Raw genomic sequence first — 27,897 nt, 5'->3', positions numbered from 1 at the left:
ATATGCGAGAATTCGAGGGAGAATACGCCTGTAGCAATATTTTGCGCATATTCTGCAACAATGGCACTGCCTGTTTCCTGAAAACGCTTGTGCTGACGTCTGCGAGGACACGTGGAGCAAATATAAGGAGGTTCTAAGCTTCTGCGCTCTACTCGGTGAGAAAAATTCGCCGCACTAATGGCTTCTATGCGTACATTCGGCATTGTGTTATTGCATATTTTCTTCTTTTTCCTTTCAGGAACGTATGCGGCGAGAAATGTGGCTGTGAAAAGCGATCCGCAAGGTACGTTACACGCTTTTTAGTTGCTTTTCTCATTGCACGACACGCAAACTTCCCATTCTGCTGCTGAGCTGGAAGTCTCAGGTTTGGTCCCGGCCCAAGGTCACATCTTCTATGGGAGCACAACTTTAAAGAAAAACTTGGGAGACGCTGAAGCTTCGCCTTTAGGAGTGAAACGCGATAGCGTTATCGAGCCCCGTTCGCCATTAATTTCGCATAATTACCCCATTCATAACTAGGATATTCATAATTACTAATTTACGCATCAGTACATGTTTCAAACACACTTCGTCGTTGTCAAATGAGATGTCAACTGACCACGTCATGCGATGTCTCTTGGGGAAGCAGCAGATTGTGATCTTCCCGCTTCTTTGCACATTCTCCGGGATTGACCTGCATTTTGGTGTGACCAGCGCGTACGCAGACACAAAAAAATCTGGACCAACTAGACGCTAACAGCTTCGCAATAAGATATTAGTGTACCTACATTCGGGTACACGCAAGGACATCCAAGATTATCAAAATTATTCTGGAGTCCACGACTACAGTTCGCCTGTTTAACGGATCGTTATTCTGACACGTAAGGCACAGGCTATCTTTTTCCGAAAGTAAGAAGTATACAAACGCAGTCCTAGATGCCCTCACCGCACAAATGTATTCTCTTTCATGTGGGATGATTCACAATAGGTTATTTACAAACATGTACGCCAAATACTGAGAGAGAGAAGGAGAGATACAAACTTTATTGATATTCAGAAAAATGCAATACTCACATAACAGAGGAAGTGCTTTGAGAGGCGCTGTAAAATTTACCAAAAAGGCAGCATACAATGAGTTACCTAGGTTACGAGTGACGGAATAATACACAGGATATGAATTCGTAAAATTCCTCAAAACACCTTCGTAAGGTTCCAAAATAATGTTTTTTTCACAGAATTATTTATTTTGGCAAAATTACTCCTCTTTTAGAGCTGTGGTTTCTGTCTGTTACTTAGCATTGAAAAACAAAATTTGAAACAAGCTTTTGCATTCGCAAGCTTTTAATGTCCTGCTTTTTGCACTTTTTGGTAAGAGGGAGAGCCATGGCAATAGTGAAAGATTAAGTCGTCACAGTGAAATATTCACCACGCGCATATCGTTAGCACACCCGGAGTGTGTTATTGTCTGTTCAGAATTGCATTTACTATGTCTGTGCTGACTATTTTTGTGTGCATTCCATCTAAGTGCATAATTTTCCTAGCTTTATGTCATTCTCTGTCCTCATTACTGACACTCAAATGTTTCGACTTTCGTAAATCTATTCATCTTGATGCTAGTGTTGAAAAGCGTTCTTTTCTTTCACCAGATTGCAACAGAAAGTTAAAAACTTGCCAATATCCACCTGGTATGTGTCTTTTATTTCTTACTACAAGTATATTCCTCTTGTTGTGTGATGAGCAATTGCTAATATTTCCTAAACTTGGTTTTAACGAGCTTTTTCCATCACACACTGATGCATAGCAAAGTCTGGCTCCATGACCGGTAGAAAAGTTGGGTTGAGTCGCGAGGAGGCAGACACGATGCCTTGTGAGTGCAGCCAAATGTCCGAGTCACCACAAGAGGTGAAGTGATGATGATGATGATGACTTTGATGAGTTTGGTGCATACCGACTCACGGGTATTATCCACTCACGGAGAGTCGGGCAGACTTTACTTATGTGTTCAGGTAATAAATTACTAAATCTATTATTGTGTTGCATAAATTGAAGCAAGGAAAAATTCAGAACAATTCAGTCGACTGTTATGCAATCAAGAGAAAAGAAATCTCTATATAGTATAAATGTGACGCTAAAGGAGGAATGAAATGAATCATACGGTCAACAATGAAATCGGCTAGATTCAATACTGAATTTTTCTAAGGCGATGCACACATTCCTGTGTAAGTGCCCAGGCACAGGCGCTCCGAAAGGCAGCAGGACCGGTGTGTTCAATGGCTGGCCGAGCTGTCGCACCGTAATTTTTAACGTCATTTTTCTCAGGGAGGAGAAACATCAGCATTTCAGTAAGTAGTGTTCGATCGTCTCGAATGAGTTGCAAAAATGACACAAAGGGGATATTGCCAGACTAGATCAGTGCATGTATAAATTTAGAGATGGGACTCTACAACGCAGTCTCGTTAATGTTACTTCCGTTTGTCTTGTTTTGCATAATTTCCTGCTCCAAGGGAATTGTAAGTAGTGTAGTTCCGAGGATGATTTAAGATTTGATTTTGATGTTAAAAGGATGTATCTTCTGAACCTGACAGACGTGATAAAACACGTCGTTGGAAAAAGGGTAAGAACCGGGCCGCTTATAGAAGCTTTGGCCAAGCTGTGTGCCGCTTCATTCATAAATACATCTTTGTGCCCAGGAACCCATAATAATCGTAACATCATACTAGCTGTTGACTGCATAGAAAACGAGTGGCCCATTCCCAATGGCGCATACCTAGCTGCTCAAGTTGGCGTCGAAGACGTTCACCGAAGAGCGGCGAACACTAGCCGCAACATACACAGTGACCCAAGTTGGCACCACAGAGGTTCACTGGAGACCAGCACAGACCGAGTGACACGTACCGAGTGTTCCAAGTCGGGGTAAAAGCGTTTCTTCGAACAGCAGTATCTACTCAGTCCCGCGTCTACGCTGACCCTTGTCGGCGCGAATTAGGTTTGTTGAATGAATGCACCTACGTACAACACAGCTACATACTGAGTGCACCAGTTGATCCGATTGTTGCTTTTGGACGGACGGACGGACGGACGGACGGACGGACGGACGGACGGACGGACGGACGGACGGACGGACGGACGGACGGACGGACGGACGGACGGACGGACGGACGGACGGACGGACGGACGGACAGACAGACAGACAGACAGACAGACAGACAGACAGACAGACAGACAGACAGACAGACAGACAGACAGACAGACAGACAGACAGACAGACAGACAGACAGACAGACAGACAGACAGACAGACAGACAGACAGACAGACAGACAGACAGACAGACAGACAGACAGACAGACAGACAGACAGACAGACAGACAGACAGACAGACAGACAGACAGACAGACAGACAGACAGACAGACAGACAGACAGACAGACAGACAGACAGACAGACAGACAGACAGACAGACAGACAGACAGACAGACAGACAGACAGACAGACAGACAGACAGACAGACAGACAGACAGACAGACAGACAGACAGACAGACAGACAGACAGACAGACAGACAGACAGACAGACAGACAGACAGACAGACAGACAGACAGACAGACAGACAGACAGACAGACAGACAGACAGACAGACAGACAGACAGACAGACAGACAGACAGACAGACAGACAGACAGACAGACAGACAGACAGACAGACAGACAGACAGACAGACAGACAGACAGACAGACAGACAGACAGACAGACAGACAGACAGACAGACAGACAGACAGACAGACAGACAGACAGACAGACAGACAGACAGACAGACAGACAGACAGACAGACAGACAGACAGACGGACGGACGGACGGACGGACGGACGGACGGACGGACGGACGGACGGACGGACGGACGGATAGATAGATAGATAGATAGATAGATAGATAGATAGATTCCGAAAAAGTGCGTGAAATGCCCTCTAAAAATGCTGACGCAATAAAATAAGCGCGCAAATTCAATGCTTCATGCGAGGATGCACCCGTAGATACTGGCAGTATTCTCTCGCCGTCATCAGGCGGAAATTATGGACAGCACTAACGCTCCGCTTTGACTTTCGGTCAAAATTATTTGCGTGACTAGCGAAAAATAATGTTATCTGAAAGAAAAACGACTGTTTTTAACATTTACTCAGTCTAACGTCTGCTATCACAAAAAGGGGGCTAAATGTATCTCAATAGTGGCGTGGTCACCTGTTCACATGTGGAAGCGTCAAAGTGGTGCTGTTTTAATGAGCCGATAAAGTTCTTATGAAAAACTATGAGCAAAATGAGAACAATATAAAAGTGGGAGCCAGAGTTTCGACAAATTCACTTTTCTTTTTCAAGGTGACATATGCTTTTCTTAGCACAGTGTATATTGGTAGGGTTCCTCTAAAGTGGAGAGGGGGTTAGGTGGAAGGTGAGGCAGCGACCGAAGAAGTGTTAGCGGTGAGGGTGTAACATGGAAAACAAAAGCATGTCGCCCCAGGTTCAAACCCTGCAGGCACCTTGAAAGTGACATTAAAATTAAAAGCGTCCTTAATAGTTATACACACGAAGCGAAAACTAGCTTTACTTGTACTGATTCGGATGTGATTTATATGCTTGAGTGATCCTCCCCTGAGAAACAAGATATAGGTGGAACGGCACAATAGATGAACGTCAGGTTAAATGGACATCGCGCGGACACAGCTACAAAGCTTCTCAAAGCCGTCGCCTAGCGTTTCAACCAACCTGGTCATAACTTTGGTGAACATAATCTGCATCTTACAGTCAAATTTCCGTTCTGAACGAGAAAGAAAATTACAGAGAATCATACTTCATCCATAAGTTCAAGACATTGTAACCAATAGGCATAAACATTTCAAATGGAGCTTTAGAATCTTTTCACTATGCTAAACTTCAAAGTATAGGAAACAGCGATTACTTATATTCATTCGGTTGCTTAGTGTTTCTTTTTTCGTTCCTCTGCTTCTTTTTTTCTTTTATTTGTATATTTATTCAATTTAGTAAGTTTTTTTCACGAGCACCATTTTCTGCCGCTCCTTTTATTATCTCTTTCAGAGAGACGGTAGCCTACTAACCTCCACCGAAGCAGATAATAAAGGGGTGTTATGCAAACGGACGCTGACAAACAGGCTGACACAAGGCCGTGTCACCGGCGGTGTGCATAGCATCCCTTTAATTTTCTTTCTACACCGCCGCCACTAACACACCTTCGGTCATTGGCCCACCAATCCACCTTACCCCCTCTCTCCTTTTGTAGAACTTTACCTATATATAAACGACAAGAAAGGGGGTTAGCAGAGGGGCCCGATTTTTATTAGTCATATCATGAGAAGCCAACAAACACTGACACCAGGGACAACACAGGGGAAATTACTTGTGCTTAATAAATTCATTAAAGAAACCATAAGTTAATCGAAATTGAACTAGATGAAAAAACAACTTGCCGCAGGTGGGAACCGAACCCACAACCTTCGCATTTCGCGTGAGATGCTCTACCAATTGAGCTACCGCGGCGCTGTTTCCCCATCCACTTTCTTGGGTAATTATCTGTCCTAGTAGAATCATGGGAGTGTTAGCCAGCGCCACCACTCACCGACCTTGGTGGCCGACGTGGAACGTCCTTTTTGCCGCAGGCGTCACGAGAACGTGATCTTTTTTGGTGAAGACAACTGGTAAATAAACACACATATTCTACCTGAAGGCATCAATGTAGCCGGATTAGAGACCCTCGTTATGTAATAAACGAGATTAGAGGGGGTTAGCAGAGGGGCCCGATTTTTATTAGTCATATTATGAGAAGCAAACAAACACTGACACCAAGGACAACATAGGGGAAATTACTTGTGCTTAATAATTGAAATAAAGAAACGATAACTTTATGTAAATTGAAGTGGATGAAAAACAACTTGCCGCAGGTGGGAACCGAACCCACCTGTGGTTCCCGTTACACATGTGGTTCCCATTACTAATAGAGGAAATCGGTCGGGGACCAGGTATTGACGAAAGGATTTTCTGACATCCCACTCGAAAATTTTAGCACTATGCACGTCATCGCCATTTGAATGCCGCTTATTAACCACGCAAGGTTGCAAGTACCGGACTCCGCGTAATCAACGCTTTCACAGTGCTTCGATCTGTGGGTGTTTTTGAACAACCCACACGCATACGAATCGCAATTATCCTAGACCTGAGCATCGTCACAATATGAAGCATCGTCTTCAGCATTGTCACAAGTGTGGATGGTTGTCGTACTACTCCCTGTGACAATTTATATGCTGCGCTAATCCTTGGCAATGGCGGCAGTGCTTCTTTCACGGCATTCTTTTCAGCTGCAGCATTTTCAATGCGCTGGTTGAATACGTTCGCGAGCGATGGTGGAAGGGAGTAAATTACAATATACTTAGTGGCAGCTGTCTTTTGCGTGCGCCAACAAAATTACCTAATAATCGTCTGCGACGAGAACGCCGTTGCCTGAAATGAGCAGCTGCTTCTCCAAGAGCCACTTACTATTTTCTTCAAGACGAAAACTCTCGCTTAACGTTTTGTCTGTCCTTTGACAAGGCATCATCGGGACCCTGCAAGTTTGAAAATATACAAGCTGCAGCCTAGAAGCTGTCTGCAGGATGTGCTGCAGCACATCAGGAACATATCATATCATGTGCAAATTGCACAAACGGTGCTCACATGAGCTAACTTCTGCCATTTTGGCAATAAAATGAGCTTTCAACAAAAAAGCTGCACAGCATGTCCCGGAAATGGCCCAATTTCACATGCTACAGAAGAGGGCGACCTTTATGCTTCACGAACATTTAAAACATGACGCCTGAAGTATTTGGGGTCCATAACTCACAGGCTAAATCAAATTTGGCAGATCCTCGCTTCTGGTCACCACATAAATGTCCTATATTACATTCGTAGTAACCTATTTGCGCATTGGAGTGATGGCACAAACACTAATGTAGGCGAGGATGCCGACAGCGCACAAAGAGCCTAACGCTGGTGCATTAGCGACGTTTCTGACTACAACATTCTTTCGTGCATTGACTCTGACGTCCTCAGTGCCACATGGCGACAGTGTCTCAAGCTCAACAGTTACAGCTTGCCTGTTAAAAAGTGTCATGTTGTCGGCATGTAGCGCATGTTATGGTGTATTTAGGCGGAGCTTCCGAGGTTCTTATGGTAGGTGTCTCCACAGAGGCCCTTAGCATTCTTCTCCAGTTTCTGGCTCAGGACAGTCGCACAGTCGTCGTCAGAGCTGTCATAGCTCTCCGCCGAGCCTATTGTGGTAGCTTCGCAATCACCCGAGAGGAAGTTACGTTAACCGACGCGGACGCCACCAAATCGGGTATTACTGCGGGTGATTGCACTTCCATTCCCGCATGCATACAGATAAAAGCGCTAACAGCATACCGGCTTGCAAAAGCGACTCTATCAAGACGTTGGACATAGTTTGCCTCATTTTTTCCACGGATGAGTTGACTGATACGGGTATGTCCAATGCTCAAACAGTTCTTGGGTTTCTGCAGTGGTGATGGTCCACGAAAGAGACGGCTCTCCCATTCGCTGTCTAGACTACCACCGCTTGAACGAGGCTTCAATAAATAATGCTTCATTTATCTCCAACACAGACTCCATCGTGGCTAATCTATGCCTTGCGTGCTCCTTTTTCACCGTGAATACTAGTCCCGGTTATCTGCCGGTTGAGATGAAGCTGGCCCATTTGGAAAAAAACTGCCTTCCCCTCTCTCACCGACGCCTTTACCAATTACCCGTATTACTTTCGGCCGTTCTAGAGCTACAGCTACGCCTTATAGATTGATTGACCTCATTCTCGGAGATGCTTAGTGGTACTATGCCCTGGCATACCTTGGTGGCACCATCATTATATCTCTAACGTTGGAGGAACACATCCACCACCTTGAGGCGGTCCTAGAGAGGTTACATGCACCAGGTTGACCCTAAACTCGAAAAATTATCGTGTACCGGCCACTCGCCTTCCCATGGGAATCTCTGCCATCGGCAGGGACTGTGTTATGCTGTATTGAAACAAAGCCCAAGTTGTCCTCCATAATCCCAGGCCATCAAGCTTTCATGGTTTGAGGCTCCTTTTTGGCATGGTGAGCTGCTACAGAAACTTCATCCCCAATTGTGCTGCTCCCGAAGTGCCCTTGAACGCACTATGAAAAATGTCAAAACAACGATTTCATGTCCCCAGCATGACAGTGCCTGCCATAGAATATAGATGACTTGCCCTGACGTTATCGTAGCCGCCATGCAGTTGCACCGACAAGATGATAAGCTTAGTCCTTGATGCCACGTGAAAGCTATTAATTACGAGTTCTAGTGGTCACAGCCGAACCGAAGTGACCCAGCCTCAAGACGACTTCCTTGTCCAAGCTGAAACGAGCGACCTGCGCCTTTGCGCTTTGCGCTTTCAACAGCATGACAGCGTTATTCGACTATTCGACCAGTGGCCTCTGGCTGCCGGTCCCCTTACGCTACCACGTGCGACTACCGCGTGGATGACGAAATTTCTCTCTTTGCTTTTAATGCGTTCTAGATTCTTTGCGTAGTTCGGACGTTTTGAGGTTATCTAACTACATAAATCTTACGCTAACCCATGCTACCTGAATTCTCTTACAGCATGATCAACCAGGTAAGCAGTCACGGTCTTTCTGCGGTCGCGGTTGTTCCATTGTCATTATTCCAGCTATGTCATCGGATTCGCCCATGCATTCCTACTCACGTCACCATTGTCACACAGACGTCATTATGCCGTCGTCGTCTCCTTGTACACAAAGCACCGTCATGAATTCAGAAACGTCATATCATTGTGGTCACCGCGTCCCCGTTATGCCTGTGTCGTTTCAACGACCTCATAATTTCGTCATACCAAATAATCATGCTGTCGAACTTAACCGTAGTTATGCCGCCTTTGACATGAAATCGTCTTCTTTGAGTCATCTCATACTGCCGTTAAGATGCCTTCGCACTTGTTTCGTCGCCGTCATTCCAACTTTATCTACTCTTGCAATGCCATTGTGAACACGCCATTATAGTCATGTAATTGTCATCCCATTGTCGCATTGCCAACTTCTTGATACAGTCATCGTAAGATCGCAGTCATCTGAGGAATGTCAACACATTGTCGTCATGCCAGGGTCCTCAAACCACCTAAGTCATTTTATTTACGTTGCTCCTTCTTCGCCGTTGCATCGTAATTTTACTGCCGGCATTTAAGCGCAATTATACCACCATTTTATGCTATTGTCATCATTGCATCGTCGTCATACGGTCATGGTCATGCTATTATTCTTAGACTTTCATCCCGTCGACCACGACGTGAGGCTGTGCTGGTTACATTGCTTAATCTCAGCTTCAGCATCGAATCTCGTCATACCGTCACCGTCACTACGTCGTCGGCATGCACTTGTCTTCATTCTATTGTCTTGGGGCCTTCGTCACACCGCCGACGCTATACCATTGTCATTATTTTTAGATTACTATCAAAATGCTTTGATGCCATCTCCGTCATACAGCCTTCACCATTCGATCAACGTCAAGCGATCGTCGTCAAAGCGTCGTCGTCACGCCATCTTGGTCATAAACGTCCCTGACGAACGAGTCTCATAGCAAGACTAGTGAATCCCGCATACAGTTTCAAGTCAAGTTTATTGCAACAGTCATGTTAAAGTTACATGGTAATAGTGTATGTCGCATAGAGGTGAAGCAATAAACATTCGAATGAACATTACAAATTCAAAGTAAAGGTGTCCTCAGCAGTACTGTTTCTCGCTACAGTGCTTGAATGTTATTGACTATGACGTCAACAGTCATCTGGAAATAGGCTCTGCAGCAAATTTTTCACCTACATTTGAGGGCCACCACAACCTGGGACAAGTTCCCCGAAGCTTCAGTTTACTGTGGAGATGATAAAAGACAATTCGTCCTACACGACCGAGGAGCTCGAGAATACGTGTGACACCTTTGGCATGAGGCGCCACAAGACGACCACGTACCACCCATAGGCCAACGCGACAGTGTGGATTAAACGAAACGTGAAGCCCTTGACTCCGACTTCGCCCAGTAACACAACGCTTGGAACGCATGCCTTAACAGAATTGGCGCCTTGTTGTGGCTCACGGTGAACTGTTACAATGGGCACAGACCTGCTTTCCTCAACTTCGGAAGACAACTGTGAGCCTATAGGGTCCACATTCTGCGGACCAGCAACAGGGCCTATGCTCTGTCAGTGGACCTTTGTGACTACGCCGTACAACTGCGTTCCCAAATGAATGCGACTTTTGACGTGGCGCATTCCAACCTGGAAACAGTGCCAGCGGCACAGAAGGCTCAAAACAACCGTTTACATTGCGGCGCGCATGATGGTGTGCGAGGCGTGACCATGCCTTGAGTGACGCAACCAAACTTCGCTGTCTCCCTGTCGGCAAAACCGAAGATCCGGTTGGGCTCCTACCGAGTTGAGATGAAAATTTGTCCGCTGGTGTAGAAACTAGCTGACTCTAGAGGAGGACATTCAGTGCTCCAGCTGACCTCTCAGGCGTCAAATCGAATTTAAGTGTTTCCAGATGCAGCCACTTGGGAGAGTGGGAGGCGGACGACAAATCACCCCCGGTGCGATCTGCGAAAGTGCACACATTCCTCCGACCAGCAGGTAGCCGCACATCATTCTCTGTGCTGCAGGTCAGCGCAGAGATGCAAATGCGGGGCGTCGGTGCGCATCCAAGTGGCGACAGGCCTTTTTCGTCTAATATACCGTCTTATTTGTTGCCCTAGCCTTAGCCTTGCAAGCGCCGGTCTAGTGTGGTCGTTCTTGCTGTAGCTGCTACGTCGGCTGCCACTCATCTTAGCCATCTGTTCCGGTCAGAATGCAAGGGGGAGCTCATTGACAAAACAGGCAAAACATGCGAGGCAAAAATTGCTGCTTCCACAATTTCTGATAGCTCTAACATCGTTTATCAAGAGTTCAGCTAGCTTTCACGACCTGCTTTCAATAACCATCTAATACCTATCATGAGTGTATCTAGTAATATGTATTGTTGTTTACCTTCATTATACAATGAGAAGCTCTCCCAGTGATTGTGTAGTGACCCTTGCCTTATATGCACATGTGTTCGAAAAGTAATGTCACTGATTATATCGTGAAAGGCTATACGGCACAGCGCACTACGACAGATTGCAGTTAGTGGACAAAGTTAGCTTACCCACGCGCGGTCACTCAGTCGTCTGCGAGCATCTGGAGAGTAAGGACTGGTTTTCCGTGAAACTCATTTTCATTTACTGTGCAAGCCGTAATGCAGCGCTCGTCAGAACAAAGTATTGTGATCAACTTTTGTGCAAACTCGCCAAGCCTGTAGTGACAACTTTTCCTATGATAAAGACAGCCTTTGGTGGTAATTGTTTGTCGTAACGTCAACTCTACCAGTGACACAAGGTCTTTTTCGAAGGTGTTGAAGAGGTCAGCGACGAATCCCGCGCGGGATGGCCGTCCACAACCATCACCAATGAAAATGTGATGCGCGTGAGAGACCTTTGAACTTAGACAGTCGTTTTAGTGTCCGTTTAGTGACACAGATACAAATCATTCCAAAAGTACCGTTCACGAGATTTTGACGGATAATTTGCTGATTCGAAAAGTGTGCGCCAAGATTGTACCGAAAGTGGTAACACGTGACCAAAAATCGCGCCAAGTTGAAACGTTCCAGGAAATTTGGGACTTGTGCGAAAGTGACCGCACTTTTTAGGCACTGTTATCACAAGGCATACGTCTTAGGTGCTTTAATACTACCCCGAAACAAAAAGGGCAAAGTGCTAAGTAGCACACCTCGGCGAGCCATTGCCCCAAGGCCAGAATGAGCAAGTCAAATGCCAATACCATGATCATTGTGTTCTTTAACATCAGTGGGCCCGTCCGCCATCAGTTTCTACCACATGCACAGTCGTCAACGCCAAATTCTACATTGAAATGCTGAAGAGACTCAAACAAAAGGTTCATCGCGTCCACCCTGATATCGTGGGGCATTGTAAATGTCACCATGACAACGCACCAGCCAACACCACCTTCCTCGTGAAGCGCTTCCTGGTAGATTCAAAAGTTCTAACGCCTCCCCAGCCGCTCTACCATCCTGACGTGGCTCCCTCAGATCTCTTTTTTGTTTCCGCGCTTGAAAACTCCCATGAAACGGCATCATTTCGGAGCAGTTAGTCAAAGAGGCTTACACCAAGGCTCTGAAGGACATTCCGGAGGAGGCCTACCGTGACGCCTTCGATGCCTGGAAATCTCTGTGGAAGCGATGTATCGTCGCAGGCTGAGCCTATTTTGAGGCCTTGCCAGGTGTTCTACTGGTCCGATCTATAAATTTTTTTAATCGACTCATTTATATTACTTTTCAAACATATTTTTTCATACATATATTTACATACATATACACACATAAACATACATATTACATACATAAACATATACTTTTCGAACCGACGCCAACTTATGATTGCAGACTTATTGCACACATTACGCAATTTAGTCTAAAGCCACTATCGACGGCAGTTCACGTTCTTTGATATTCTATCTGTTACTTTAATAACGGACATTTGCCATCTTAGTGCTTGAATTCATACTTGCAGCGCGAACTTCAATATACGAACAAAAAGAAGAAAGTCAACGCGGTCAGTACTAGACGGCAATTGCGTTTATTTAACTTGCACAAATATCCACGCTGACGCAAACATTATACTTGAGAGACAGTGAGAAAGCCCGAATTCGCCAAAGTCTTGTATAGGAGTAATCAGTGCCCTACACACAATTGTTCACTAAGAAAAAAATGAGGCACACATGCAAAACAAACAAACGATTCACACTTCAACTGTGCTTAGCTTTGATTCGAGCACTGCAATGGCCTTGTCCTACTGCTATTCACTAAACGTTGGAACGTTTGTCTTGCTTGTGGCTGTTACTATGGGCTTCAGAACATCGTTTTCTAAACGCCTAGTTCTTGCGCTTGCCCAATACACGCGTAGCGGAAAAGCGGAAGTATAAAGGCACCATTGTGTGCCAAATGCCTTTCCCACCCCCTACATCTCAACTGCTGTGCGGAACTCACGCAATTTGCCAGTAATACCACGCCTAGTATGACCGATATAGCATATTTCACGAGGAAGCTCTGCTACTGTATAACATCTATTCTTCACAGCACCAATAGCGGTGCGTGCTTCTGTGTGCAAGTGCTCGAGCTCTTGCACCTATAGCCACAGGGAAAATGCGTGCCAACTTTTCAGGGTAAAATAAAACAATGGTGACTCCTCACTTCGCCACCTGTTCATGCAGGGGGAAAATTCTTGAATGCGGCCATGCCGCTTGGGCCATTTCTAGTACCACGACGAGCACGCCATTCATTTTTCTCTTCCCTTAGGAGGACTTCTGATACCGAGCTTAGCAGTTGCTTGGGGTAACTGGTGCTCTTGAAGCGTCCCACATGATGTTGCAGGCTCCAGTGCAAACAAGCTGTCCACATAATTTTGGAAAGCATCTTTAAGACAGTTTAGTTAATGACAATGCCCTCTTATTTAGTCATGAACATACTGGATATTATCACGGGATGTTTTTTATGTGTCCAGTAACTTCACCTAGCGTTCACCACATTGAATTATCAAGGAATTGTAGGCAACCGTCCTCCAAAAGTGCGTGTAGAAACATTGGACCGTTTGAAGAGGAACTCCAAAGAACCTCACTGTCCTTCCGTTCTCTGAAGGATGACCAACGAAGCTGTGTATGTGGGTGCCTTAATAGTGAACTGCACCTCCACCCCGGGTCGGCCCGGCATGCACTATCTGCGGGATCGGCCCACGTATGGGGAGTTTTGTGTCTATACACGGACATCATCCTGGGGGGAGTAGCCCTTAACAGCTTCGCTATGAAAATAAACACCTCCCAAACAAAACTGTCCTGGTATGGAGGCGGCCCTTTTTAGCACTACTGAGTTATCAACTACACACCAAAAACGTCAGCCCCGCCGGCTCATTCGGTGTTCGCAATAACGGGCTTGTCACGATCCACCACATACACATTCCTTGCCTCCGAATACAAAGCTGCTCTATAAAACAGACAAGTGCTGGCAAGTAAGGCAATGGTTGTGAAGGAGCACCAACGAGGCTGCGCACCGAAAGACGAGACGGAGCTACTGCCGACGCCGTCAGAGCTTCCCCGCGTTCGCGCCGAACGCGCGCAGTGTCCGCGACTACAGCCAGTACCTCTGACGACGGCTCGGCAAGTTCCGGGCTTGAAAGAACGATGCACTCCTCGAGCAGCGTCGGAAGTCGTTGCCTCGATGGTGCTGCTGCAATTATTTCAAATATGCTTTCCTGTCAATATCCCGGTACAGCTGTGAAAACATTATAGGTCCACCTTCTTTGACAGCATCCCTGCCAGCTATGAGAATTTCATGTTGAGCAATTAATGAAATATGGTCTTCAGGATTGCTAGAAAAATCGAAAAGAAACTACCACATACGCTCAATTCCCGGCAAGAGTCAATCATGTTGCCACAATTTTGAAAGAAAAATATGCCCCCTACCGGTAGGCATATTTTTTGAATTCTGATTTCCATCCGCCCTACCGGTAGGGTGGATGGATGGCGCAGCACGAATTTTGCTTAAAATGAGCGGAAAGTGAAGTGCTAAATTTACCGCGTCGAAAGGCCGCGGTAACCACCTTTCTTTTTTCAAGCGAAGCTTGTATTGTAGCACTCGTGTCGGCGTCGGTGTTGCCGTACCAAAAAATACAAGCCGCGCAAAAATAAAAATTTCTTGTCGGGCTACGCATTCGAAACACCCACCACCGGGTTGCAAGACCACCACGCTAACCGATTCAGCCACTGTCAGCTTTCTTTTTTCTTTATAGCGTGGAATTATGAGTAGTGTCATTCCAAAATTGTTACATAACATTTCGACACACATGAGAAACAAATGCACACATGCTACGCAGTCCAATGAAAGTTCAAAATTCGGGCAAACAAACACAAGTGTCCAGACATAAATCCATTCAGGAATGGGTTCGAAGCTAGCACCCACACTACGCACTTGAGCCGCCTCTTCTCGAAAGACAGGTCTTGTCGAGCAAGGTGGCTCGGCATGTCTGTCGATCATTCGGCTTCTCCATAATAAATATAGCACTAAAAACATAAACAGATCACGTAGTGCATTACTGGCCGTCTTTTTGAAAGGAAGGAACTGTATGCCATAAGATGTGAGAGGAAGTACTTTTTCGACAGTTCTTTGTAAAACGTTCAAAAAATGACATTCTTCACTACAAAGACTAAAGCAATGTTCTAATGTCTCGGGTTGATTTCAAACTCTAGAATTTGTATTCCAGTGTACATATAATTTTCCCTGAAGCCTCGTTTTAACTGTCAGGGTAGAAGTGTGCAGCTTAAAGAAAAAATGTTTTCGCTCCTGGCCTAATACACATTCCACGGACACGGCAAAGAACATCTTCACCAAATAGAGACAGATACGGCCACTCTCCATACATAGGTTCAGGGAAAAGGTTATGTAGAACTGCTATATTTAGCGACGTTAAATCAACAGTAAACAAATATTCCAGAGTGAACCTGACTTTTAGAAATGAAATAGTATCGAGAAGTTCTTTCAGGAAGCATCATAACGGCCGTTCTTGAGCAAAGTTTGTCGTGACAAAAAGAAAAGGGAGTAGTGAAGCAAGACGTGTTCGATTAACTGCGAGAAGGAATGCATCACGGGCCTTTTTAGTGTAAACTAATCGCACGACCGACTGCCGCACAGAAAAAAATGCACCAGACTAAGGCCTCCCCTCTCAAGCGGAAGCAAAATGTGGTCCCTTCTCACGGCTTCTCATGATGAATATGCCAAATAAAACGCGCAAATATTCCATTGAATGCCTGAACATGGATATGTGAGCAGCGCAAGAGCTGCAGAAAATAAGGAAGCTTAGAAGCAAGAAATATATTGCATGCCTTAGCTCTCATAAAAAGGCAGAGGTCACGTTCCGGCCACTTTGTCACCTTTCGACGGAGAGTGGTTATCATGGACGTCCAATGAGGTCCACTATTACGGAAGTTATCGAGAGCATCACCAAAATATCGCAACGGAGACTTATTCCAATGAAAATTCGCGAATACAGAGGGAGTGAGCGCCCACATTCCGAGCGAAAAGCCCCTACTTTTATCAAAATTTACACTAACTCCTGCAGTTTCACAGAAACGCAGAGTAGTGTCTATTGCTTTGGTAATGCTCGGGTTATTGACGCAAAAGACGGCAATGTCATCCGCATGAGTTAGCACTTCAATTTGCTCGTCTGCATACCTGTGTCTTTAATGCTTGAGTCGCAAAGCACGCTTAAGCAAAGCGGTTCCAAGTGTATAGCGAAGAGCAAAGGTGAAAGCGGACAACCCTGACGAACGGATGACTGTACCTGTATTACATATGAGAGTGTACGGTTAACAATTAACTTCTTTGTAGTGCAATGTCTATAGCAAACTGTTATACTATTGCACAATACATCCCCTAACTGAATATATCGCAGTATTGGGAACAAATAATCGTGCTGAACCTTATAGAAGCCTTTGGCGAGGTAAATCTGGAGAAGAGCTACTTGACCCTCTATGCACTGAGGGTCTGAACGTGCGATATGAACATTTGTCTGTATAGAGGGTCCTCAAATTCCGCATGTTTGATGGTCGCCAACTAGTTTAGTAATGACCGTCTGCAAGCTAGTTAACACCGCAGTGCAGAGCAACAAGGGTCAGGACTTGAGAGAGAAAACAACACACGACACCTCAGCGCAAGCGACAACTTCTTCAGAATTTGGGATCAGGAAAGGATTCTTGACCTCATCATCATAACCATCAGCCTGGTTACGCCCACTGCAAGGCAAAGGCCTCTCCCATACTTCTCCAACTGCCCCCGGCATGTACTAATTGTGGCCATATTGTCCCTGCAAACTTCTTAATCTCATCCGCCCACCTAACTTTCTGCCGCCCCCTCCTACGCTTCCCTTTTCTTGAAATCCAGTCCGTAACCCTTAATGACAATCAGTTATCTTGCCTCCTCATTAAATGTCGTGCCCAAGCGCATTTCTTTTTCTTGATTTCAACTAAGATGTCATTAACTCGCGTTTGTTCCCTCACTCAATCTGCTCTTTTCTTATCCCTTAACGTTACTCCCATCATTCTTCTTTCCATAGCTCGTTGCATCGTCCTCAATATAAGTAGAACCCTTTTCGTAAGCCTCCAGGTTTCTGCCCCGTACGTGAGTACTGGTAAGACACACCTGGTTATACACTTTTCTCTTGAGGGATAATGGCAACCTGCTGTTCATGATCTGAGAATGCCTGCCAAACGCACCCCAGCCCATTTTTATTCCTCTGATTATTTCAGTCTCATCACCCGGATCCGCGGTCACTACCTGTACTAAGTAGATGTATTCCCTTACCACGTCCAGTGCCTCGCTACCTATCGTAAACTGCTGTTGTTCTCTTCCGAGACTGTTAAACATTGCTTTAGTTTTCTGCAGATTAATTTTTAGACCCACCCTTCTGCTTTGCCTCTCCAGGTCAAAGAGCATGCATTGCAATTTGTCCCCTGAGTTAGTAAGCAAGCCAATATCATCAGCGAATCGCAAGTTACTAAGGTGTTCTCCATTAACTCTTATCCCCAATTCTTCCAAATCCAGGTCTCTGAATACCTCCTGTAAACACGCTGTGAATAGCATTGGAGAGATTGTATCTCCCTGTCTGACGCCTTTCTTTATTGGGATTTTGTTGCTTTCTTTATGGAGGACTACGGTGGCTGTGGAGCCGCTACAGATATCTTTCAGTATGTTTACATACGACTGGTCTACACCCTCATTCCATAATGCCTCCATGACAGCTGAGGTTTCGACTGAATCAAACGCTTTCTCGTAATCAACGAAAGCTATATATAAGGGTTGGTTATATTGCGCACATTTCTCTAGGACCTGATTGATAGTGTGAATATGCTCGATTGTTGAGTAGCCATTACCGAATACTGCCTGGTCCTTTGGTTTACAGAAGTCTAAGGTGTTCCTAATTCTATTTGCGACTACCTTAGTAAAGACGTTGTAGGCAGCGGACAGTAAGCTGATAGGTCTATAATTTTTTAAGTCTTTCGCGTCCCCTCTCTCATGGATTAGGATTATGTTAGCGTTCTTCCAATATTCTGGTACGCTCGAAGTCATGAGGCATTGCTTATACAGTGTGGCCAGTTTTTATAGAACAATCTGCCCACCATCCTTCAACAAAGCTGCTGTTACGTGATCCTCTCCAGCTACCTTCCCGCTTTGCATAGCTCCCAAGGCTTTCTTTACTTCTTCCGGCGTTACTTGTGGGATTTCAAATTCCTCTAGTCTATTGTCTCTTCCATTATCGTCGTGGGTGCTACTGGTACTCTATAAATCTCAATAGAACTCCTCAGCCACTTAAACTATCTCAACTATATTAGTAATGATATTGCCGGCTTTGTCTCTTAACGCACACATCTGATTCTTGCCTATTCCTAGTTTCTTCTTCACTGCTTTTAGGCTTCCTCCGTTCCTGAGAGCATGTTCAATTCTATCCATATTATACTTCCGTATGTCAGCTGTCTTAAGCTTTTTGATTAACTTGGAAAGTTCTGCCATTTATATTCTAGCTGTAGGGTTAGAGGCTTTCATACATTGGCGTTTTTTGATCAGATCTTTCGTCTCCTGCGATCCTTGACATCAAGCTTAACCAAATGTTTTTGGAGGTTCATAGCCAATGCTCTCTGCCAGGTTCCAGTTCTATTATCATTATCGCTGAAGTCCTGTCCCTTCGTCGGTCTGAGCAACAATATTAATTATGTTGAACCAACTAGCTCACTGCGCAGTTTTGTCTGCAAACTATTTGCCAGTACTTTTGCAAATATTTTGTAATCGACCTTACATAACGGTATCGGCCAATATCCGTTAAATGTCTATTACTTCATCATCAGTGCTCTTTTGGTATTAAGGTTGTGCAGCCCTTATAGAAAGGAGGAGGAAGCTCACCATATTTATAGGCTTCCTTGAAAAGCTACTCAAGAAAAGGACACAGGAATTCCTGAAATTATATACAAAATGGAGCCCTAAGGCCATCAGGGAGAGGCGTTTTGTTTTTCTGCAGAGTTTCGATGGGGCAAACTTAATTTCTTCTTGAGTTATTGGCCCACCAACGCTAAATCAATCCTCTTCTTGTAAGTGTGGCATAAGGGAAGTAAACTGATCAGCTTTTTCTTAGTAATCATTCTGAGGCCTAACTGCAGTGAGAAGATTTTTATAATGAGCTTCAAACCATGCACGCCCTTTAAAGTGGGGTTTTATATGCATAAAGAAGTAGACTCAGGGCAAGGCGCGAGGCAATCGCACGCGTCCCTTCCCTTCGGAAGTGGGAAAGGGTGTGATTTCGTGTTCGCTCACCTCGCGCTCGCCGCTTCCCGCCAGTTCATCATCATCATCATCAGCCTGGTTACGCCCACTGCAGTTGGGGCCCGGCAAACGGATGGGGAGGCCACGTTTGGTTCGTTCTGCCGAAGAGCCGGTTGCGTTGGAAGAACAGCCGCGAGGGAAGGCCGCGCGTCATGCGTTCTGCCTGAAGAACACGTGATGTTGGATGAACACCACCGGGAACTCGAACGGGCTCGTGGTCGACGTGCCGACCTCGCCGTGAGGGCGCGCGACGCCGAGGCATTACGACAACGAACAGCCACGCATCCCGAACCTCGCTTGCACCAGTCTTCACAGTAATGCAAGTGCGGTCAATTTTTTCGAGCGTGAAATGCTTTTAGCTCCCATTGTCGGCGACCTTCGAGTTACCTTGAGCCAAAAGCCAGAGCCGTTATCCATGCACTCAAACGAGAACATCCGGGCAACGAGTCAAGACCGAATTACATGCGCTAGTTACTTCCCCAAAAAGTTACAAAAAATATTGCTTCCAAGTTCTTTCAAATGTTTGTTCATAATGTCACTCAAGCTGTAACTCCTACTGCGTTGAAGTTTTGTTTGTCATTTCCAATACGGGGGGGGGGGGGGGGGGTGACTTTCAGAAGGTGGATACAGACACTATACGCTTGATTTTCATCTTTTGGCGCTCAGACAGAGTTGCCTGCGCTCTTTTCAACGCCAGCCGTCCATGAGATTCGCGGCGCGTGCGGTTCAAAGCCTTGAAACTTCATAAAGTAGCGACACGCTTTGAAGAACGCCGCCTTCTCCTCGCGTGCCCTGGCCGAGGCCAACGCGTCGCTGTTGGCCCAATGTCATCACGTTGGCCCTCGCGCCTGCTTAGTTTCTTTACAGTCGCGCTCCACCAACATTTTTGCTTGAGAAACGTCTACCGACTGGCGAGGAGCGCATGTTGGCGCCGTTGCTCTTCCGTCTTGTTTTCGTTTGCGAACGCCTTGAACTAAGTTTTGTGGCAAGGGCAACGTCGCTTCACAGCATTTTTTATCATGGCCCGCTGCGCCTTCGTATACAAAAATAGTTTCAGCAAGGCAAGAAGCTCTTCTCGATACCATCCGATAAGCGCAATGGTTCAAGGAAGGCATGAATTCATCGAATTGGGAAGGACAACTTAATGCACGGTTCACTAAACATGTTGCCCTTTGTCTGCACTCTATAACACGATTCCTAGGCGACGTGTACTTTGTTTATATCAGTAGTACGTGGCCGTACTTGGTGCACTTAATTGTTTTGTTCTCCAATGGCCTTGAATTTGCGGGCACGTGAGGCTGCGTGCGAAGACATTATTACGAAACTTTTAAGATTCAGCCCTGTCCTTTTGACAAAATTTCAGGCTCGAGCGTGAAAACTCATCCTAGGAAAGCAACTCTTTGCCTTATGCGGTTACTTACTAGCCTTCTTTAGAGGGAATAGCTTTGTTTGCCTCTTTTGTTCCTCTTCATCGTTGGAGGTCACCCGATGAAATTGCGACACGAAGGGAAAAGCGCGCGTGCTTTCCGGAAACAGAGCTACGGAGCGCGTTCGTCGCTGGACAAGAGCATCTTAGGTCTTTGAGGTGTACGGGCGTATTTGCGCGACCGTTAAAGCGTGTAAAGATTAAGTTGCGGCAGTGAAGCACTCGCAAATAAAACGTGCGATCGTCCCCTAGTTCACTGGCTGGTTTATTCGTCATTCGTTTAGCCATTTCCTCGTGTCCGCACACTCGTTCTGTCGTTCGCTTGCTCGTTCATTCAAATATTAGTTCGTACGGCCACTATGTCTCTAACATGCACTTGCTATAGGGCACTTAGGCTGGTGCATGTAATTAAGTGATCAGACAGCGGATAGTGTCTAAATGTCAACTACTCATCATTTCACTTACAGTAATTTGGGCCGCATCATAGCGCGGCAATTCGGGCGGTCATCACTTGACTAAAGTCATATCTCGCAAATGCAATTTCAGAGCGAGCGCTACCGTCCACAATGCATGCAGATCAGTGCAACTCGGTTCGCGACAAGTACGTCACTTCGTGAACGGACGCGCTAACGTACGATGAAATGTTATTAGTGATGAGTCACTAATGTGAACAAATAATTTACTCAAGGTAAGCTCACTATGCCCTTGTTTGAATCTTAATGAAGCGCTCTTACCGCGCTGCCGCTTTGCGAACGAATACTAAAAAATAGGTTTCATTTTCTATGCACGCAGGTTCCCGACTCGATGATCGGCCTCGCGTATTTCTGTCGACTTTGAGACACGAGAAACATAATAGCACCAGCGCCCACCACTTAGCCTTTGTGCGTGCTTAGGAGAGTGGCAAGCCCGCACGTTGGCAACACTGTAGCTTGTAATACCATATCGAACCTTCAGAGCAGCGATCGTGACCTCTGTCAGCCTTTGTGCGTCATAGCTGATACGCGCCGCAAAATTACATCGTAAGGATGGCACGGATTATTTAGGCTACTGAGGGCTTGCTGGAGGTCAGGATGTTGGCATTCGATAATAAATGTTATTTACAACCATTCTCAACAGGATCTTGCGACACGCACTTGACAAACGTTGCGTACCTAATTGTAGCGCACGCGATACATTCGCAGTCGCCATGGTACGGCGTTAGCGCTCATTTATATACTTTATTTAGATAGTTATCAAAAGAGGAAAGAAACTGCCATCACTGAATTTGTATAAGTCTCCGTATAGGAATTCTATGCTGTACACGAAGCTAGAAAGTCGGCGCGAACGCTTAAAGCGCACCGCCTTACTACGCGTGTGTTCTCTCTGCGAAAGGTCGTCTGCTACGCTCAAGCGATGTAGACGGCGCCACGCAGGAGGAGAGAGCGCGAAAGAGAGGAGGAACGAGGACGAGTGAAGGCGGAGGAGAAAACTGTCGCTACTTTAAGAAGTTTCGGGGGTTTTGCGTCCAGCGCGCCTGCAACGCCGGTAGCATTCGCCATTGTCCAAGTCGGTATAGCGAACGTCCGGCGCACCGTGGATGGCTGTTTAAGGCAAGACTTGCAATGAGGTTCTGTCTGTGACAGGAAACTATTGTGTCCACATGGACCAGCGCACAGTATGGCGTGGTACGGTGTGCTGTGGTGGAGTGTGCCGTTGCGAACTTGCACTACATCCATTTTAAGATTGTGGCTAGTATCATCTCCAACCAATCTGTTTTGCCAGTGGCCATTTCATGCTTACATGTACTCTCGATTATAGGAGAGCCAACATTTTTTTTTGCATTCGTGTTTTTTTTACCAGGCCGTTGTTTTTAGGGCATCAAGATTTCTTATCATGGACATTAAACAGGTTTGGCGTTGCCAGCGTCGCTTGCTTAGAATGTTTGTCACGGTTGGCATTCTTGACAGAACATCGGTTGACGTCCTCTGCACGCAAGAAATCACTCGGAAAGTGGCGAAACACCTATATGGCGAGCTGGACTCGTCATAAGTAAAATGACCTACCATTCCTGTACCGGAAAATGGGGGTAAGCGAAGTTTGTCCTGCGTGCAACTGACCTTTGTCGCGGTTGAGTAACCCACAGGTAACGCTGCCGCATTGCTTCTGCCTCCCACACCCTCAGCTCGGGATCTTCTTTTCGTTGATGTCGGATTGCCTGGGCTCAGGCGGCTATCGCCCTCCCTTGGCCGGCGCCTAGAACCCAGATAGCACGCGCCCGCATGAAAATAAAGATGGCGCCTGGCCTTGCACGCGAAGCCACGGCTCGCGGTTCTATTGCAGCGTCGATTCGGGTCAGCTGTCATTCTCTTTCGCTCCTGAGACGTATGCCTACAAGTGGTGACCTACGACGAGGACAATGACTGATCCCCCAGTACCCTCCACGGAATAGGACTCGCGTCGAGGGCTGCTCGAGTGCTAGCGCTATCGCGGCCTCTTGTACATCCTCCGGAAAAGACGTCTTGATGGAGGCGCAGATTACGAGCGCATCCCGCGTCGTAACTGCCAGCGTGGGTTTCGATGAAAACTTCGGTAACGAAGCGTCTGTGAAGAGAGTTACCCCCTCTTCCTCTTCTACTATTTGATCTTAAGCCTCCGTCAAGGCCGCTATACGAGCCGCTCTGCGACCATCGTTACGAACTGACCTCATGGTTTGAGGCCGCGGCTTACTGCCCATTTTTTGCGCCCACAACCTGGGTAACGACCCCGTTTCCTTCCGTTCTGCCTCTTGCCAGCCCAACTTGGCAAGAACGGCACATCCCGCCGAAGCTTAACTGAGTCGAACTCTTTGATTAGACAGATGAGTTTCTATTAACTCTTTAACGACGTTGTGCTTGGCCATGCCGAGAAGCTTGTCGTTCGAAGAATGCTTCGGCAAGGCCAGCGCTTCTCGGCTATCGCAGCGTCTGTGCCCACAAAGTCGCCGGAGCTGAAGCTACACTTCCCGCTTGTTTCCCAAAGTTATACTTGTAGCCCAGTAAAGCAGAGTGGTAGCCCGTTGACTTTAAGCCATCTGACTTCGCAGAAATGTCAGACAGAACAGGTTAGAATTTCATGAATTCGCACTTAAACCGCTACCTTTCCGAACTCTCGCTGGAGAAAACGGAATCAGCACATACCAGTGCGGGGAAGAGAGCGGCGTGGCGCTGGTTCAAGGCTACGTTCCTCCTCGCCGATAAAACGGTCTATACAGTTGGAATCCTTGCTAATGACTCATGCTCCGGCGCCGGCGCAGCTGACAGGCAGAATTTTTACATGCTTTAATACAATGACAGTGCGACAGGGAATACCAGGCTCTGCTTAAAACCACTCGATGTCACTTTTTCAACCCCGACCTATCATCTATGCTGACTAACAACGCTGGTAAATTTTGGCAAGTAAGAAACTCAAGCAATTATCCTGATGTAGTGCTTACTGATCCCACAGGCACCACTGTACCGGTGTCAAGGTGTGCACAGGTATTAAACGACACATTCTCGCCTGTATTCAGCCGCGAGGGTGTCATTTCATGCCCAAACACAGGTACACTTCCAGTTATCGCCATGCGGCAGATAATTGTATGCGAGTCCGGTATCATATCATTACATTAAAATCTTAAGGTATCATCTGCATCTTATCACGTTGGCTTCAACAAGTTATTCGAAATTACATCACAGGGTATTTTGGGAATCTTGTACGCTCTTTTTTCCCAAACTTTGTCATCGGGCCAAATTCCTAATGATTGGAGAGCAGCCAAGGTCATACCAATTTTTTAGCCTGGCGATCGCTCATCATCACTTAACTACAGGCCCATTTTGTTAACTAGTACCGTCTGCAAACTAGTTGAACACATCATACATTCGCAAATCGTAACATACCTAAAAGAACATAACATAATCTTTAAATATCAGCACGGCTTTCGTAAGCGATATTCATGTGATGGGCACCTAGCTAGATTTACTAATTACTTGCTTTCATGGATTGATGCTGGAAACTAAGTTGACGTCATCTTCGTAGATTTCTCAAAAGCTTTTGACGGTGTTCCTTTGTGCAGGCCACTACTGCATCTAAAATATCTTATTCATGCAGAAGTCATTGAATGGTTAAAACATTTCTTGACATATCGAACTCAATTCAGCAATATTAATACCTACAACTCCTCCTTTATTCCAGTTACATCCGGTGTGCCACAAGGAAGCGTGCTTGGTCCTTTGGTTTTTCTAGTCTATATTTATGATTTGCCTAACTACATGTCGTCCCGAGTAAGGCTGTCCACCGATGATTGCGTTATCTACCGTAAAATTTCTACTGACTCTGAACATGAAGCACTGCAATCAGACCTAAATGCATTGAATACATGGTGTTAAGATTGGAAAACGACCCTAAATTGGTACTAAAAGTGAATATATGTCGTTTACACGCTCCTCGTCTCGCATTGCAACGTCATACTCCCTTGATAATAATACTGTTGAGCTTACTAACACGTATAAATACCTAGCAGTCAATTTCCAATCTGATCTCACATGGCATCATCACATCAACGTCACTTTTGTATCTGCTTACCGCACGTTTGAATTAATCAAACACAAACTAAGGCAAGCGCCTTCACACTTAAAAAAAGCCGTGTATACAACATTAATCATACCTTAAATTGAATATGCATGTACCATTTGGCATCCGAACCCGGACAACATCGTACGTAACCTTGAATCCTTGCAAAGCCGTGCTGCTCGTTTTACCTTTTCAGATTATTCCCCGCACTCTAGTGTTACATCTTTAAAAAAACGTGCCGAATTGGATCCCCTATCATTACGACAGAAACACGCGTGCCTATCACTATTGGATAAACTTTATCATACCGAGTGTTTGCATGATGACTTCTTTCAGCCACCCTCTGTCATTTTCCCTCACCGAGATCCCCGGTTTAAAGTCAAACGCCCGTTGTATCACTCAGCTCTTTAGGCGCAATCATTCATACCCCAACGATACCTGACTGGAATAACCTACCATCAGACAAGCTCACAAGTGTCAAATTTCAACAAATGCTTCGTGCGTATATCAGAACGGGAAATCTCTGTGCAATGTGAAAGTGTACTTTTTTGTACTTTTTTTCAGTTGTTTCCTATATTGTATTCTTTTGGTACCTTCGCTATCCTTCTGTTATTATTTCCAATTAATCTCTCTTTAGTGTCTTTGATGTATTCCAGATTTTGGTGCTTCAATATTCTAATTTCTTTAATTATGCGCTAATCTGGTTTCATCCAAACTTTCATTTTACTACACAGAGTAATATTGCCAGGTTTGTTGCGTTTTTCTAACAAATTGTTATAATAGTATGTTCGCGTGCCCCCTCCCCCCATGTAATACCCTCTTTATGGATATTATGAATAAAAAGTGTATTTCAAGACCATACAAATGAATTAGAACCTTTATCTGTGCTGTAGAACCCTAGCGTAGAGATAGCGGTAGTAAGGTTGACCGTTAGAAAGCTAACACTGGCATATTACTAATTACCTAACTAGGGGAACAGGAAGTATTGCAGGAATCTTTAGGCCGCTATTAGAAATATTCTCTTTGCGAAGATTTTTTTTAACTTCCTGTATGGTATCCGGCATACTTTTCCCTATCACACCCGTGTAACACTAGCTTATCGGTTTTTCGTGCCACTTCAATACCCTGGGTTCTTATCAATGTAATATTTCCAGCTCCTAGTACGTGAATACCACACCAACAAAGCACAGTAGTAGTATAAAAATGCTTTCTAATATACCTTTTCTTTGCAGATTGCAACTGTCTGTGGAACATGTCGCTCGGAGAGCGATATAGTAACTACCATCACTACGACCCAGATAAAAACGAATGTCTAGCAGAAGGGGAGGAATACAATTGCAACGGATTTAGTTCACGTGAAAACTGCGAGAACAGCTGCGTACAAAAAGCGTCTACTCCCCGCCTGTGATCAAGGATTACCGAATATTATATGTAGTCACTAAGAAATGCAGAGTAATAAAAAAGATGTAATTCGCGTTTGCGTCGTATTTTTGATATCTATGCCCAATTAGTGCTAAAAATGACTAAAATCTACACGTCTACCTTTACATCTCAACGTATGTTAATACCAGTAAAACAAGAGCAGTGCTGCCAGCTGCAGGCTCACCTATTCTTGCAAATACAACCTCCCTGATACTGTTAAGCTGCTATTAGCATTCCCTTTGAAAGAGCGTAGTAGCACATACGCTTTACCGCCTCTTCATCACCTTTACGGAGTGCCTAAATAATTATATGCTTATTTGCGCTATGCTACGTTGTTCAAAGTAGTACATACATTTCAATAGCATTATTTGCCATATATTTCTCTGTAAATCTTCCTGCTGTCTTTTCCTAGCCTCCACTGCAGTTTTATTGTCGTTACCCGAATGATAAAAAAGTTCTGAACCCTTGAGCACGCCCCTTATTATTTGCTGGTTGTATGAAATCAAAGTGAGAAATAAACACCGCAGCAATCAGGAGCATCATTTCCTTTTTTTTTTTTGCTTGATGGACACATCACCAAAACAAGAAGAATTGCATTTGCACCCTTTTTGCTCGTTATGCATTCTTCATGTGAAATTATTTGTGGTAGCTTTCTGTTCTCAGACGCCCTAATCAGGCTTTAAGATATAGGGCACGGTGAAATAAGTATCACATAACTACTGTCTTCTCACTTTTTTTTCGATTTAGTATATTTTCACACATGTGTATCAGCATAGGTGGAAGTCATGCTGATCTGTGAGCAGTCACACACATGGATGAAAACTCAAGTTCCGGTCCAATTATGGGGTCGGAAGACAACAATGGGTGGAAGACAATAAATTAACATTTACTCAAACAGGCGCACATGTTAATGAAAGAGAAAAAAATATCAAATTTAGCTCCAATATTTATCCGTAATATTTCTCAAGTTTCATAATAGGAT

The 27,897-nt window shown here is 45.3% G+C and overlaps 1 protein-coding gene and 1 long non-coding RNA gene across 5 annotated transcripts in view; one reads left to right on the top strand and one right to left on the bottom strand.

Annotated features, from left to right (window-relative positions):
- LOC142564331 (uncharacterized) overlaps positions 1-27,897 on the bottom strand; it is a 258,021-nt gene that overhangs the window by 121,818 nt on the left and 108,306 nt on the right. The window lies entirely within an intron of this gene.
- LOC142563711 (uncharacterized) lies at positions 158-27,005 on the top strand. Its single transcript, XR_012824391.1, has 3 exons — positions 158-283; positions 1,626-1,664; positions 26,726-27,005. It is a non-coding gene; the product is annotated as an uncharacterized LOC142563711 (long non-coding RNA).

This window comes from Dermacentor variabilis, chromosome 11, assembly GCF_050947875.1.
Source record: "Dermacentor variabilis isolate Ectoservices chromosome 11, ASM5094787v1, whole genome shotgun sequence".
Classification (NCBI taxonomy): domain Eukaryota; kingdom Metazoa; phylum Arthropoda; class Arachnida; order Ixodida; family Ixodidae; genus Dermacentor; species Dermacentor variabilis.
Note: the sequence above shows the minus strand (reverse complement) of the source record. Positions and strands in the feature narration are given on the sequence as shown.